Source organism: Phasianus colchicus, chromosome 4, assembly GCF_987193195.1.
Source record: "Phasianus colchicus chromosome 4, bPhaCol1.hap1.1, whole genome shotgun sequence".
Lineage (NCBI taxonomy): Eukaryota > Metazoa > Chordata > Aves > Galliformes > Phasianidae > Phasianus > Phasianus colchicus.
The window spans coordinates 10,477,052-10,486,746 of NC_143439.1; the positions used below are offsets into that span (position 1 = coordinate 10,477,052).

The window sequence follows — 9,695 nt, forward strand, 5'->3', positions numbered from 1 at the left end:
CCTGTCCTATTTAATGTCCTTATTGATGATCTGGATGAGAAAATTTTCAAGATGCAATTGGGCAAGGAGCTAGATAATCTCATCAAGGCTCTCTTTTCCCATGAGAGACTGAACCTGGTGATCCTCCAAGATCCCTTCCAGCCTGGGCTGTTCTGTGGAACTATAGCTCTCATCTGTGATACAAACCTCATCTCTCTCTAACTGCTACAAATTATGCATCTAGAGAAAATACAGTTGTTCAGTTGCCTAAACTAAGGAGTTTCTTAGCTAAAGTGTAAGTTCTTCCATTTGGCTAAAGTGTCTAAGTTCCATTTTCCAAAACCTGAAGACAGCAAGGGATCTGGGGCATAAATGAGTCACAGCCTAAAACAGAGGAGTCAGGATGTGGCTGGGACATTGACAACTGTGGGTGGCAGATCCAAGGGCCTCAGATTAGACATAGTTTAGCAGCATATCCTTCCTGTAAGAATGAAACAATCGCAGAAAGAATAACATACACCAGGGTAGCACATGAAACCCATCACAGCTTTTTTGTATTATGTAAAATGAAACTTGCCTGCCTACTGTAAGCTGAACTTTGGCTACTGTTGGCCTATTGAAAATTCTCTTTGGTTTGACTTTGAAAGAGACCTCCAACTTGCTCTTTTATATTTTAAAGCAGTACAATTTTTTAAGCTAGTTATTTTACAGCCTGAGATAATGATGATTCATTCAGTTTGCCTTTCTAGAGCATTACGTGCTGAAATTATCACCAAGGTAATTAAATGTTTGTTATCAGGCAATAATAAAACATCATAATCTCTAGCAATTACAAAGGCCTTAGAACCTGAGGTTGAGATCACCTAGGAAAAGTTGAACATTTTAAGTAATAAATTTTCTTGAAAAATAGTCTTGTCTTTGCACACTATTTTAATAATTACATTTTGGCTAAAAATTCCTTTTTGGTAGTTGAGTCTCCTGGCAATAAACTTAGTATCTTGTTTAATATTCCAGCTTCACTGCATTTGGACTGTTTTATGGTATATTGTTTTGTATGCTTCAGAGACATTTCTGTGCTGTTGTGATGGATCTGCTTTGAAAGATCAGTGATTCTTTTATGATTCTGCAGAAAGCACAATGTTCCTTCCACATTTGTGCTTTGCTAAATAATTCTTTTGTTTTAAATACTGTTTAAAACTATTTAAATTTGTTTTAAATTTAGCACAAAATATATACAAATAATTTCAGAGTATTATATTAGATTTATGTATAAATATTTGTTAACAACATGCACTATGATAAACCTACTAGAAGATCTATACTATTCATAGCATATACTTGATGTATGATGTGTGTATATGCTTTATCGTTACAGAACTATATAACTATTTAGCAGAGGTATCTACAATCACATTCAAATATATTCTTCTCTAGAGTTAGTATGTCTCTTTTATTATGCACATTAATGGGAAGATTAACGTGATGTTTCTTTTCTGTTGAAGGAAATAGGCAGACAAGCATATTTTGTTAAGTTGCTGCTACATTTTTTAGTAAAAAATCATTAAATTTGGTAAAATGGAATGAATTGAGTGTATTGAGTAGAAAGAATTGAATGAATCTCAGCAATATTTTTCCATCAGAGCAAGCAACTGGATTTCAACAGAAGAGTGGACACGTATGGGCTAATACAAAGATTTTGCTGGTCCCACCTTAAGACAAGAAAGTGCTGACAGAATCTGGCTTCTGGACTTTGATGAAAAGGGACAATTAGGGCTCAGTGTATGTGCTCAGATTGATTTTGTTAAACACTGACTTATTTAGATTTTCTGAGAACTAAAAGCTCCATCTTTTAAACTGAGAATCCAGTGACGTTAAGGAAGGCTGTTGTTCAGTGTATTTGGATGTGTATTTGACAAGAATGAGATCACAGAATCATGGAATCATCTAGGTCAGAAAAGATCTCCAAGGTCATCAAGTATAACCACCAACCTGACCTACTGAGACCAATGAGGTCCCCCCTCGTCTCCCTCCATAATAAACAACCCCTGTTCTCTCCTCATGTGTACTGCATTCCAATTTCTTCACCAGCTATACTGTTCTTTGGTGAACGTGTTTCAGCAATCAGTATCCTTCTTTTAGTGAGGGAACCAGAACTGAACACACTACTCAAGGTGTGGTGTCACCAGAGCTGCATACAAGGGGACAACCAATTCCCTGGTCCTTCGGGTCACACAGTTTCTGATTAAGGCCAGGAGCCATTGGCCTTCTTGGCCACCTGGACATGCTTCTGGCTGACGTTCAGCTAGCTGCTGACCAGGTCCTTTTCTGCTGAGCAGTTTTCCAGCCACTCTTCCCCAAGTCTGTAATGCCACATGGGGTTTGTTATGACCCAAGTGTCTCTCAGGAAGGCCAGTGAGCTTTACTTTCCTCCAGACTCTGCCTGCATAACTGTCCATCTCCCCTGGCATAAACCTCCTCATTGGAGGGAGATGAAGCAGTTTATGTTACAGTTCCTCACGGTAAAGGGACAGCTGAAGTTATTGAGCTTCTGGCTCACATCTGTTTGTAGTTTGACTCAGAAACTGGCTCAGTCTTTGTCCCATTTTGAAGCAAAAAAATATATATATATATTTATTTTGAGACTTGTATTTCATCCAAGTTCCTTATCAGAGATCTCCAACTGTTCCTGCCATCTCTGAGTACAGGATGAATCTAATCATATTTCTTCAATGTCACTGTATCTACATCTAATCCTCTACTGGGAAAAAGAGGAGCCTGTGGAATTATGCCAGTTTACCTTAGCAAGGAATCTTCACTATTCTCCTTCAGCTAAAAGGAAAGGGGCGGAAACCCCACAGAGCAAAAGGGAGAGTCAAGTAATTAATTTGCAGGTCTTGACATGTGTCTGGGAGAAGGGCTACTGGGGAAGTTGGGAAGGCAAAGATTTCAGAAGCCTTGGTCAGCCATCCTCTGGATGTCTACAACAACTGAAGGATTTCTTCAGACTTGTCTGGACTATGGTTTTCTTTCTTCCTTGAAACTTGCATTTTCTTCATGTGAGGAGTCCTTCCTATCATGGGAGACCTAGCTTCAGGAGAAGGCCTCTGGTTCCACCCTGTAGCCAGCCTCTGCCTCAGCGGGCAGGCTGGCCCTCTCCTCGCGTGCCCTCTCTAAGGATCTCCAGCACCAAAGTGCTGGAAGATCCAGGAGAAAACCCCATTACAGCCCCTTTCAAGCATGAACTGTAAGAACTCTTACTCTTGAAAGTCAGTATGACTCCCATAATTTATTCATCCCAAGATGTATTCATCCATTCATTATTTATTTGCGTTTGTTTTACTGCTATCATTACAATTTCATAAACAGCAGCACGGAGAGAAAGATGGGACATTACAGTGAGAGTTAGCTGCTGGAGGAAGGTCTCGGGCTTGGTTCTTCTTGGCCACTGGTAACCTCCAGAATTTGTATAACAGCTCATTACAGAGAAAACAAAAGTTTTTTTCTCCTTCCCTTTTTCTAGGTCAATGAAAGCCTTTTGTTTCAAGTAAAGTCTTCCTCACAGTCATTTACAGTCTTTTAATATGAAGAGGACACTAGACCATTGTGAAGCAATGAGGGATTCTACTGAGTGCAGAAGATGAGATGAATGGGAAACTGAGATCGCAGCTCCAGCATCTTCCCACCTCATTTCAATCTGTGAATTCTGCAGGTAGAAGGACTGAACTGATTTAAGGCTTACTCAGATGATGAATAGATCTAGATTTACTATATCAGGCTGTGATCTGGTGTGCTTATTACAAAGGAAATGGAGGATTGTGTTGAATGGAAAAAGGGGAAAATCCAATGCAGAATGTCAGCTCTCCTGTGCCCTTTCTTCTCAGGCTCAAACGTGCAGTGTCCAGGCAGATTGTTTGGAGCTATCAATCTACTGTGACTCAACTGTGGTAGCTCACTGTCTCAATATGCTCCTCACGAATCAGCTGTGAGGTAACACGAATTGGTTTAAGCCACCTTCATGATTGCTGTGTGGGGAGAGAAGTTCAAATATCAGGTACATTAAGGCACAGCACTGACAGCCAGTGGGTTCCCATTAGGAAACTTGGGCCTTTCAGAAAGCATTGTGCTACAGAAATGTGTTATTGACTTTATAAAAGCCATAGCAGCTTTGTTCTTAGTACTGCCCTCTAGACCTACTTCTTTCCAACAATATACAGCCCTATTGTAAATCAATGTCCAAAACCACTGCAGCAGTACTACTTTCATCTGGAGGGACCATTTTGTAGAAAAGAGAGGTTTCTTTCTTTTTTTTTTTTTAAAAAAAGAAAATATTCTTAATTCTGTAAGGAATCCTTCTGAGCCTTTTCAATCAGCCAGATTATTCACTTCATAGTACAGAAACATGCATTTGTTATTCATTAAAAAAAAAAAAAACAAAAAAAGAAAAAGATTTCTTCTTTACTCCTACATAGAAGGAAAAATAAATAAATTACCATCAAATTAGATGGTGGCATATAAGCCTTCTATGTAAATCAGGAGAAGAGGTTAAGTAGTTGTAAAAAAAAGGCTTTAGACCTGGGAAATATGAAGAGTGGACTGCTTCAGGTTTTATACACCCTGGATTTTCAGAAGGACAGCATATCTGAAGTTTTGTTTAAAAGAACTGTGGTTTTTGAAATACGTGAAGCCAGTAAAATGAACTTAAGGTCTTAGGAATGAAAATTTAATAAGAAAAAGAAACCCTAAATAATGCAAGGAAATGTCATGGATATTTGAACATTTTGTTGCAGAATATATGGTACACACAGTTGTTTCTTACAGCACAAAAACATTTTTTTTTTTCCCCAGGTGTTAACACAGGTAAGAACAGTTGTGAGATGGAGGAACACGAGCTGGCATCCTCTGTTCAACAACTATGCTAAGTCTGTTTTGTTGATTGCAGGCATGAAGGAGCATGCAGGCAGTAGTTTTAGCAGACACGGTCTGCATATGCAAAATGTAAGCAAACAAAAAGATGAGGTTTTAGGCACTATTCCCTTACTTGGGCATCCTTACTAATATCCTTTTGACTAAGTTTCAGAAGGTTCCTGGCTGGCTGTGACTGCAGTTATTGGCTCATATATTATACTGTAAGGATGCACCATTGGATAGCAATGCTTGTAAATGGCAGCCGTTTCCTTATTGGAGGACGCAGAAGAAAATTAAATTTGCTATTTGGGTTAGAAATCCTATGCCAAAATAATGTTATCTATCCTGATCTTGTATGTATATTGGTTTCGTGTGATATTTGTTAAGCACCTAAATAACACAATTCTATGTTAACAGATAGTCTAATTTTGGGTCAGTTTCACTCACATGTATATCATAACTCAGAAGATGGAGTGACTTAAAATATTTATAGTATTGTGCTGTAACATACCTTAATGCAATCCCTACATTTACATTTCATTTAGCTGTTATCCTGCCCTTAGGGAAATCTCTTTTGCCTAAGAATGCACATCCTCTGTAACAAAAAGGATCACAAAAACAACAACAGAGAACTGTAGCAATATTCATAGAAAGAAGAAATACCTGAAAATTCACCATTGTATGATGGGGAACTTGAGAAGATGAATGGTAATTTTCCAGTGGCCTAGGAAAAGAAAAAAAAAAACACAAAAAACAACCAAATAAACTCCAGGGAAATAAATGCTTCTGATAGAGTCACAGTTAAAAACGAGGAGAGCTTTACTCCAAATTGAAGTTCAGCAGAATCTCAAAGCCCCATGACTTGAAAGCAAATCAAAAATGGAAGAATGGTCTTTTGATCAAGGCACTGACCTGAGAGCAAGTACAGGTTCATGTCTTTGCTCTGCTGCAGACTTCCTGTCTTTATATCTGCTGTCTCTGTGCTGCTGTGCTTTCTTTTTTTTTTAATGTAGTGAGACTGATAACATCTAAATTACACGCTGCCTCAGATGGGGCTATCTTTGTCTCTGCTGAGAAGTGAATAGTTCAGTGAGGGCTCACTTGTGTGATATCATCGTGCTGTGGTAATGCTCAACACATTGGCAGGAACACTTCTCAGTCAAAACGTTTCTGATTTTGACATGTTTTTTGCAATGATGTGTCACAGTTTCACTTCACAGTACAACTTCTCAGCAAGTTTTTAAGCTGAAGATTTTTCCATTGGAAAGATCTAAATGAAGCGAGTGAAAATATTTCACAAAAATGAATCAACCTCCTCATATTCTAAGGTGTGTTGTGAAAACACTTTGATGCGGATGGGACAAAAAGATCTCCTTCAGATTTCCTAGTCTCTTTTGCACCCTTGCAAAGAAATGTGAGCTTTAATAAATCTGAATATTTTAGAATATGTTGCTTCATGAACAACTGATGGATTTTCGACATTTTGCTTTGACACGTGATTAAAACAACTGGAAGAAGTCTATGAATTTCCTCTCCAACACGTTCCATGTTTTAACCAGAATTACTGCACAGTGTCCACCGAGATCACCATTTTAATAAAAATGTCTTCAAAGCTTTAATTCCACTGTTATTAATTCAAAAAACCTCTCAGAAGTTCAGTGTTCATAAAAGAAAAATCTTCTTGTGCTCACCGATATATAAATGTAATCCTTCTAATACAGCAGCACTGAATAACGAGGAGCCAAAAGCTGCAGATCTAATTACTGGGCATCACTGGCTCAGGAGTCATAAAAAACCTTGACTCTGAATAAACAACCTGATTTCTATTATTGAAATATTACATCTTGTACCAAACAAATTCTGTATCTTCTTATGATAAAGAAATGCATCTTTATGAAAAGATTAGATCAGCTGATTATATAACAGCGTATTTCTGGCCTAAAAACATCCAACCAGAACGAGTCCTGCTATCGCAGGTCTTTCCAATTGTAAATTGTACTCAGGGTACGATAAGAAGGGAAGGACTTGAGAGCTGTCCATCAGTGCAATTGGAGCAATTGGCTTGCTGACTTGCCTGGGTTTTGTTTTGTTTGTATCATTAACCTGAGAAGCAAAAGACAGATACAAAGTTTCACTTGAAAGCAGTGTTGGAGGCTGGGGAGGAGGGTGAGAGTGCAGACCTGAGGGGTTGAAAGCCCTGCACCATGCTGAGGCTCCTTGACCAAGTGCCTGGCCCCACAGCTGCTGGCTTTGCAGCCAGCTCCTCTCTGGTCTCCAAGGATTACTGCAGGAAAGATAAAGGCTGTTTGATCTCACTAGCTTTTATGGTCCTCTTGTTCCTGGGCAGCTTCTTTTTTTTCAAAGCATTCCTGAATTTTCAGAAAGCTTACCATTAGATTAATAAGGATATAGCAAGGTAATCGTGGGAACAGCTTGCCTTGGCCTGATGTCTAGGGCACTACCTGCACTCCATATCTGCACACTGTTATTCATGTTCATTTGAGAGTTGTAAACATATTCTGTGTAAGTCCTTGGATTTCTGTCGATTCAACTGACAATTGTCTATCAAATACTTTCAATTGAATGAATAAATACCATTTATCTATTTCTCTAAAAGAAAGTGAATTTCCTAATTATGGAAATAACTCAAATGTAAAAAAAAAAAAAAAAAAAAGAAGGGGGAAAAATGCTTAAAATGAGAGTAGTCCTTTTTGGACTCTGTTTGGCTAGGGTATTTAACAAACACTGAAACTGTACAGACACAGAAGCAGGACCTTTTGTAATACAAACACAGACACCTTGGAATCAGAAGACTGTAGACATGGCAAGAACAGATAGGCTCGCAAGCACTGATTTCAGTAATGGAGCAGAGAATGGCAGAGTAGGCATTGGTGTGGTGGGACAGGATTTCAAATGAATGAGACTATCAGGACTGCAGGAGATAAAGTATTAGGAGTGTGTAAGTTAAGTATATCTTCAATTAAGTCCGTTTTCAATTCAACATGAATAAATCCACTATTAGCTGCACAAACTGATAAAAATTATAATCAAGGAAAAAGCTATATATCATTGAACCTTTGTGCTAATATGGGACAGGAATTAATTTGGTCTTTGTTAAATCAGGTGGCTAAGCTCATTTTCAGCCCAATGTGAAGTACCGACCACCGCTACAACAGGATTTTCAAAGTGTCCTAATCGTGTAGGTACATCTGGATAACCCATCCATTACAGAAGAGACTTACAAAAGAAATTGGCTATAAAAGACTAATAATTCAAATATAGCCATTCCTTTGTAGCCCTAATGGGAAAAATTAAAACCTCCCAGATTAGATTTGAGGAAGTAGTGACAAGTGAGAAGCTGTGTGAGAAACGATGGACAATTATAGCACCTTGGCAAGGAACTGACATCCCTCAGGTAAGGAGAAACTGTGTCTCACAAGCCTTCTGGTGACCGCTAGGAGTCAGAGAGACTCAGGCTGTGGTTACTGAGTTGACATAGTGCAGCTGGATTTCCAGAAGATTGGTGGTTCGGTGTAAAGTCTCTTAAAGAAAATTTGCAGCGATGACATAAGGGGAAATATCTTCAAATAAATGAAATTGATTCAGGAGAGTAAAAAAGAAAAAAATTACCACAACAATTAAGAAATACTAAGGAAAGATCCCATTATCTTAATAATAACACAGTGACAGTTGAAATTTAGTGTAACTCAAATATAAAAAGGGACAAAACATCCTGAGATTACACAAACTCTGATTTTACTAGTGATACTCAGGAGTGATACTTAGAGTTTCATAGTTGTACAGTCAATGAATATACAGACTTTATAGTATACCAGAGAGCTTGGCTACATAGTTACTACACCAAAGCAGAAAAGAAAGGATGCTCACCCATATCCTAGGTTCACTTAGTGAAACTCCAGCAGAGTGGATCTCCAGCAGAGACCCTTCCCCTCTGGTAGTCAGCTCTTAAATGGGTCTAGGAGAGGTGCAGCCAGGCTCCACCCCTTCCTGCAGCACAGGTGAATTGCTTTCACCTGTGCTGCCAGGGCTGACTCATTGCTCGCCTCAGGTGATCAATCAGAGTTTCAGGCCGTGACTCAGCAGTTCCCATACAATAGTTATATGAAGATTTCTGATCACAAGCACAGAAAAAAAAGAAGTCATAATGAAGTTGAAAATTGACTTAGCATTAGAAATCATGAGGAAAAGAAAAGAAAAAGCAACAGAGAACCAATTCCCATGTTGGAATGCAGAATGCTGTTCTGGTCCTAGCGTTTCAAAGGATGTAGAAGAACTGGCAAGGCTTAGAAAATGGCAATAGGCTCAGCAAAGTTACCAGAAGTGCTCCTTTTCAAGATGAGATTTAAAAGGCTGGAATCCTTCACACTGAACAAGAGATGCCTGAGGTGTGTAAAGCGGTTAGTGACATGGAGGAGTGGATAGTGATCGACTGTTCATCATTTCTTCCACTACAAGAACAAAAGGATATCAGAGGTAATATAAGCTAAATTAACTAGCACAGCTTCCTGGAGAAGCTGTGTGTGTCCCATACCCATATGTCCCATAGATGGTTAGAGCCAGGTTGGATGGAGCCCTGGACAGCCTGAGCTGGGGGGAGCAGTCCTGCTTACTGTAGTGTTTGGACCTGGTGGGCTTTGAGGTCCCTTCCAACCCAAGCCATTCTATGGGTAACAAGCCTGTGGGACTCCTTGTTATGAACACTAACACTTTTCTGCATCTGGATGAGGATATCATGACCTTACATCAGGGAGATCTGCTGAGGGATGCTCAGTGTCCAGAGACCAAGCCTG

The 9,695-nt window shown here is 39.1% G+C and overlaps 1 long non-coding RNA gene across 2 annotated transcripts; it reads right to left on the minus strand.

The window, feature by feature from the left end:
- Positions 1 to 3,256: 3,256 nt before the first annotated feature.
- On the minus strand, positions 3,257 to 8,812 carry LOC149918047 (uncharacterized). 2 transcript variants are annotated; one of them, XR_016466319.1, is made up of 3 exons: positions 8,773 to 8,812; positions 5,548 to 5,608; positions 3,257 to 4,001 (listed from the first exon to the last, which is right to left on the minus strand). It is a non-coding gene; the product is annotated as an uncharacterized LOC149918047 (long non-coding RNA). The 2 variants fall into 2 exon arrangements; XR_016466320.1 differs by lacking the exon at positions 8,773 to 8,812 and adding an exon at positions 5,797 to 5,900.
- Positions 8,813 to 9,695: the final 883 nt, after the last annotated feature.